Raw genomic sequence first — 7,451 nt, 5'->3', positions numbered from 1 at the left:
TTGCCTCCATTTCTTCATTTGTAAAATGGGGATAATAATGGCACCAATTAGGTTGTGGTAAGCATCAAATGAAATTCTCATTGTAAAGCACTTAGCAGAATGTCTGGCACATACTAAGTGCTAGATAAATGTTAGCTATTGTTATTGGTACAGGCTATATTTGGCTGATCCTGGCCTTAATCAATAAAACAATATATTGATCTTTGATTTATAATGTTTGCCAATTTTTGAGCTATAAAATTACTCAAAATTTAACAATCCACTCTCCTAAGCTTAGCAGGTTCAAGCATACCCCTTCATTGATAGGGTTACACTATTGATAACTTTATAAGTGGAATTATAAAAAAATTTAAAAGTAGAATTATAGGCTATCATTAGGTTTTTTATAAGCTACATATAGAAAACAATGGATAGACAACATGTGGATGAAAATGTTATCTCTACTTCATTTCTCTCTGTCTTTATCTTGCACATAAAAATGTAAACTCATGGAGAAAAAGGGTTTGTTTTGCTTCTGTCTTTGCATTACTAGTTCCTGACAGGTAGATAATCAATCAGCATGCATTATTATTAAGTACCTACAATGTATTAGGGAATATACTAGGTTTTGGACATGCAAAGACAAAGCCATGCAAGAGAAACAAATATACTCATATACATCTATATGAAATGTATACAAAGTGCATATATATATATATGCATATAAACATTATACATCTATATCTATCTGTATCTAGTATTTGGGAAGTGGGTAGACACTAAAAGCTAAGGGCATCAGGAAAGTCCTTGTGTTGGCAGAGCAGCACGTAGTGAGCAATGAAAAAAGCTAGGGATCTTAGAAGTGAAGAGAAAGAAACAATGCATATCAGGGCTAGAGGCTGCATGTTTCATGGGTCATAGATCATAAATTTACAATGGGAACCTTAGATGTGATGTAGTCCAAGTTCCTTCCTTTCACTGATGAGGTGTAAGGGGCGCTGACTGCCACACCATCTGGGATGCCACACTGACGGACATCGGGTAAACTGAGTCCAGTGCAGGGAAGGGTGAATAAGATGGCGCTGGAAGGGATGGCCCCACCCCTGGTTTGTTTTTGTCACTATAGTTCCAGCTTGCGTTCATTACTATAGCTTCGGGTTTGTTTGTGTGTGTTACCATGGTTCACTGGGCTAGCTGGCAAAGACTATATAATCAGAGTGCTTGCTTGAATAAATTGGAGTTGCTTCATGACCCGCTCTCCTGCCTCATTCTTTTACTCGTGAGCTCCACAGGAGGACAAGCAGCCTGCTGGTCAGGCATAAGACTTGCTCCTCTCGGTAAGCTATGCCGTCACCATAGCAACTTGGCACCCAACGTGGGGCCACAAGCAGGGGGAAGGAGCAGGAATCTCAGCCAACGGAAGTCAGGTCCCTTAAGAAACTCAGCCGAGGGAGTCAGGTCCCTCAGGAACCCCAGCTGAGGTAATCAGGTCCCTCAGTAACCCCCCGAGTGAGTCAGGCTCTCCAGAAGCCTAGACAGTGTACAGGAGCTATCAGGACAGGGTCAAAAGCTGATACCTGAGTGCGACAGGAAACAGTAGCCTGTCTGCCTCACCGAGTTCCTCCGAAAAGCGGATCCAAGAAGCTGACGCAGGAGAAGACACACACATTCAGATCAAGTGAGACGAGGTGTAACTGTGAGTAAGATTGAAATGGGGCAAAGCTCACAAAAGTTGAGTCAGGGTCAGTACACATTCTTTCTATATAACATGCTGAAGAATGTGTTCATAGAAGATGGTGGCAAAGCAGTGCAAATGGGGACATTCATCACATCCTCACAGACAGCCCCGTGAGAGTCAGAGAGTAGTACAAGGAACAATAGCCCAGAAAGGCAGCCAGCACCCATATATCTAAACTTAGAAGAGAAATGGAAGAACAGACAGATGGTGCAGAATTTGCAGGACAGTGTTAAAGTACTAACTGATAAATTGAGAAACCTACTGAAGAAAGAGAAAAGACATCTCAGAGATAAGGCTTTGAAACTCCCAAGTGAAAAGGAGGAGACTAGTTGCCGCTGAACTTTGTTCCAGAGTCTCCCTCACTTCCACTTGCAGTTTCACAACTTTTTCTTTCAAAAACAGTTCAAGAGATAAGAAATTATTTGCCCAAGGTGACACAGGTAACAAATAGCAGCTTTCTTTATACTTCAATATCCTGCAGGAGACGGAAAGTGTGAGGATCAGGAAGCAGGCCAGTTATGCTAGGTCATGAAGTATGTGAAGGGAAGTAATAGGTTTAAGCGTAATGCATGTGTGCTGCCTTGCATGGGGTGGCTGCCCGTACTATCTCATATATGACACAATATCTATGGACACACTCATTTTGGGGGCTGACTTACTCACACTAGCCCACATACAGGAGATAATGTACAGACTATAACTGGATCAACATACTTTCACTCTGGCCAGTCTTCAAAGAGAAGGATCACTACCACACTATTACACTCAAACTCTGTTATTACCCTGTTATATCTCAGATACCAACCAATTTGCTTCCATTTACACAAATCTAGCCACTCATAATGATGACACAGGTTTTAACATAAATATTTTACTCATTTACTTAACAATAGGCAAAAGTAGTAATAATATCATGGCTATTTATATATTAAAGCAGTTGCACAAGTAATAAATGTATCACACAGAAACCTGGGTCACTCTTTCTTGTTAATTGACTCAGTATCTGTGGGGAAGGCTTAGACTATAGTTATGGAAATCTGGAGGCAAAGCACATGAGAGAAGAACACTCATGCATTTTGGGTAAATCACAAATCTAGATTTGTTTTTCTGCTTCAGGAACTATTCATAAAAGTTCCTTGATGAAAGTAACTTCTTTGTTGAATAGATGTTTCCACTACTACTAAGTTGACCTGTGCTGTGCTCACTGGCCATGGCACTTCAAACAAACTCATTGATTGCAATGACTTCTCTGATTTACTCTTTCTAAGCTATTCCCCTGCTTAGCTCTTCTTATTCCTCTCAACAATGACAATATTATTGTACGCAGTAACAACAACAGTGTATGATGATCAGTTGTGAATGTCTTAGCTCTTCTCATTAATACAATGATTCAAGATAGTACCAAAGGACTTATGATGAAAAATGTTAACCAACTCCCACAGAAAGAACCGACGATGAAGTCTGATTACAGATGGAAGCAGATGTTATTTTTACTTTATTTTCCCTTTTGGTTGTTGTTTTTAGTCTGTTTTCTTCCATAACATGGCTAGTATGAAAATGTTTTGCATGACTGCATATATATGTATATGCATACACACATATTTATGTGTATATATATAAACCATGTCAAATTGCTTGCTTTCTCAAGTAGGGGAGAGGGGAGAGAGAGATAAAATTTGAACTCAATTTTTTTTTAATGAATGTTAGAATTTATTGCATATAATTAGAAAAAAATATAAAACATTTCACTTGAAAATAACAAAAACAATGTTAGTACAGGAGAAAGTTATTTCCCTTTAATCCATTTCTGAAATCTGTCCTTTCAAATGTCTTTTATCTTTCTAGATGTAGACTTTGGATCCTTTCTGTGCATTACCCTTTAGTTTAAAGTTAGTAACCAAATTCTTATGTTCTATCATCAAGTAGATCTATCATCAAGTATTGGCCTCATGTCATATAACAAATAGTTCTGGAGTTGCCATAGCTCCAGTATACTTCAGCTTATCACATTCTAAAGATCAGTTGCTGTGTCCAGACTCTGTCAGAGTAAGTTTCTCTTAGACATCGCTATGAACACCTATGTCCCAGGCATTGTCAAGACTGACTTCACTTAGTCACTGCTTATTTTCATAAGCAGACTCATGTTCCTAACTACCTTTCATAAGTCTCCAAAGGTAGGCCTGGAAACAGATTGTAAAGTGCTTTAAATGCCAAATAGAGGGCTTTTTATTTTATGCTAGCATCATTGGGGAGCCATAGAATCTTTTAGAACAGGAGAGGGACATAGTAAGAACTATGTTTTAAGAATATCACTTGGGCAACTTTATGAAGATGGATTGGGGGAGGGCATGTAGTTGTAGAAAGGACTTGAGACAGGGAGACTAATAAGCAGCTGTTGCTATAGTACAAGTAAATTTCCACTGTTTTTGTGTCCAAAATATAGATGTTTTATATTGTATCCTGAGCTCATAACCTCTCTGTCAGGTTTCTTTTTTTCTGATTAATTATGCATATTTTCTTTTTTTTCAAATTGTGGAGGACAATAGGGAAAGAAATTGAAAATATAATTTAAAAATGAAAGATGAGAAAAATAGTGTAGGCAAAAAGTGATAGGAGCATAAGTACTTAACAGATATTTTCAAATGTAATTTGATTTTTCCATTCATTCACTAGTTCTCTCTGGTGGAAGAGGTTATTTTGCATATATACATAGAAAATTTGCTTCCTAAAGGTCTGTTTGTGATGCAGCTGCTCAGTCAGTTTACTTCTTGAAGGAGCATTTTGTGATGCAGTTACCTAGAACACATTATACTAGAGAGGAGATGTTGTTGGCCTACTGCTTTTTATGTCATAGCAATGTTAGAATGAGTAAGGGCCTGGAGTCTTTGATTTAAGCCTTGAAGAGTTGACTTTGAGTTCATGCAGTTCTGCTTTCCATCTTTGAAATGAAACCTTGGATTATGGTTATCTTGGCAGGAAGAAGGGAAAATGTGGATTGAGTTGTAGTAAGAAGTGGCAATTTATTGCTTTCCATTTAATTCAACATATAACATTTATTAGATGTCAGTTTTATGGAAGTCCCTATTTTAATTGTTGAGGTAGATCCAAAGTGGTTTTTTTTTTGCTTTTTTTTTGTTGTTGTTTATTACATAGGGAAAGGGAGAACATAGATATGACAGTCTTTGCCCTCAAGGAGCTTTACAAAGGTAATGTGTGAGTGAGTGAGTGAGTGTGTGTGTGTGTGTGTGTGTGTGTGTGTGTGTATGTAGCATACAAGAATACTGCAGTTAGAATCAAAGGATAGGAATGGGGATTCTGGTACAAAGGGTGATAGGATCATAGATTTAGAATGGGAAGAAATCTTAGGTGTGTTACAGTCCAAACTCCCTCCTTTTACTGATGAGGAAACTCAAGACCAGAAATGGAAAATGATTTGCCCAAGTAAATACATATAGCAAATGATAGGACTCAATCTGGACCTTCTTATTATGAATCCAGCCAACTCTTTATATTATAGAAGATGGAAAATATAAGAACAGGAAAGAGGGCAGGTAGAATAAGTCTTAGAATATATGAAGAACAAGAAAAAGAAGGACAAGAGAGATAGTGACTTAACTGAAGGAATGTGAGGAAGTCACTTTATATCTTTGCCCTTTTGTTTCTTATTTATAAGAAAAAAGAAAAAGTTTTCATTTTTGTACATCTCTAAAGTGAACTCTAGTCATGAATACTAAGATCCTAAAAGGAGAGTTAAGTTACAAGCATATGATAAACTTTGCCTCACTTGGATTTTTGAAACAATCACATAACGAATACTTGCTTATAATTGTATTCATTATTCTCATTCATGTCTTTATATATATAATATTTGGCCTTGTTATGCTATAAATCCTCTGGAGAAGAGCAGCCCAATTCATCAAAGTCCTCTTTCTTTATCATTTAATATTTTGTGGGTACCAGCATAGGCTATCTCTGTCATCCCTCACTTTTGTTACACAACTAACACATTTACTTTTCTAACTTCACATTTCCTGGCTAGCATCCTTTTCTGTAGTTTCACTTACGAGTTCTCAATTATTGGTCTCAATTTTTTTTTTCTAATCCATGAAATCAGTTTGTAACTCATTTTATATGGATTTCACAATGGTTAATTTTGAGACTAAGGATAATCAATAGTTAATAAGCATTTACTAGGCACCTACCATATACAAAGCACTGAGGATACAAATAAAGAAGAAAAAAAAAAGGATTCCCTGCTCTTCCCGAGTCACAATCTAATGGGGCAAGACAATAGACAAAAAGAAGCTAAAAAGTAGGGTGCAGAGATGGTGATATGAGGTTCTGTACTAGGGGGCAGAGTTGAGAAGTCCCATAGTAGAGCCGCCAGATGAGAAATGAGGAGGTGTCTGCTCTGAGTTGCTTCCTTCAATGGAGGTTTGGGAGTTCATGGCTCTTAACTCCAATGAGGTGGATCTTGCAGGAGGATAAGATTTTCCCAGTAAAGAGCTTCCTGGGGCACAATGGAGAAGCCAAAATGTACCAGAATAGTGCAGCCTATGAATACTATTTTACATAACACTTAAAACATCTCCCCTCCATTTTTTGCCACTCTAAAATCATCACTGAAAAAATGGTATCAACCAGTAGGCATTTATTAAGCTCCTACTGTATGGCAAGCATGGTGCTAGATGCTAAAGATAAAGATGCAAAAACGAGTTAGTATCTACTCTTAAGCTTACATTCTTTTAAGGAAAGCAAAATGTTTATAGATAAGTAAATTTAGGCGGAACTCAAAATAAATATACAATGATTTGGCTGCAGAAGAAACTAATAAAGAGGAGACGGGAAAAAAATCTCTTGTAAGATGTGGAGCTGTGGGCCCTAAGAGGGGGAAGCATTCAGGAGTACTTCGTTTCTTGGATTGTCAAGCACAAAGTAATGATCACTTAGCAGCCAATTTACTGTTGATGAGCTTTTCCATCCTAAGCCACCCTGATTCTGCAACCATAGGTCTTGTGCCCCAATGGCATGCTGTTGGCAATCTCTGTGCCAAAAAAAAGCATTGGAATAAGACTTCGGTGGAAGAGGAATAGCTGGTGTCTGTGTGTGTGTGTGTGGGGGGGAGGTGCGCAAAGGCGTGTGTGAAATCTGCACTTAATGAAGGAATGAAATCATAGATGTATTGTAATAACAAAGTAAATAATGTTATCAAAATGCAATTATGAAATTGAAAAATTAATTTAGACATTAAAAATAATTAAAAATCAATGCCAATGGTTAGTCAGAAGGCATCAGTGCCATCATTTTTCTACAAGTCACTTTGAGAGGTAGATGAATTCTTGAGTATTTTAAGTTCCTTTTTACCAGATGAATACCTATGGATTCTTCTCATTTTGCCATTTCTCAGATTTGCTGTCTGCCTGATTTTCTCCCTTTAGTTCTCAGGCTCTGGCATTCTTCTTCTTCTTCTCCTCCTCCTCCTCCTTCTTCTTCCTCTTCTTCTTTTTCTTCTCCTCCTCCTCCTTTTTCTTCTCTTCTTCTCCTCCTCCTCTTCCTTCTTCTTCTTCTTCTTCTTCTTCTTCTTCTTCTTCCTCTTCTTCTTTTTCTTCTCCTCCTCCTCCTCCTCTTCCTTTTTCTTCACTGTTTTATGCTCAGCAAATAATTTGTTCACTGAATTAACTGAACAGTTTACCATGATAAAGCTTAAAGTAAGAAGCCTCTCCAGTTAGCTAAG

At 37.7% G+C, this 7,451-nt stretch overlaps 1 long non-coding RNA gene across 1 annotated transcript in view; it reads left to right on the top strand.

Annotated features, from left to right (window-relative positions):
- The first annotated feature begins 1,055 nt into the window (after positions 1–1,055).
- Positions 1,056–7,451, top strand: part of LOC140520381 (uncharacterized) — a 188,353-nt gene continuing 181,957 nt past the window's right edge. Inside the window, exon 1 of the long non-coding RNA XR_011972484.1 lies at positions 1,056–1,675. This is a non-coding gene — a long non-coding RNA (uncharacterized lncRNA). The remainder of the gene's footprint in view (positions 1,676–7,451) is intronic.

Source organism: Notamacropus eugenii, chromosome 1, assembly GCF_028372415.1.
Source record: "Notamacropus eugenii isolate mMacEug1 chromosome 1, mMacEug1.pri_v2, whole genome shotgun sequence".
In the NCBI taxonomy this organism is placed as follows: Eukaryota; Metazoa; Chordata; class Mammalia; order Diprotodontia; family Macropodidae; genus Notamacropus; species Notamacropus eugenii.
The sequence above is the reverse complement of the archived record's forward strand: the minus strand, read 5'-3'. Positions and strand labels throughout refer to the sequence as shown.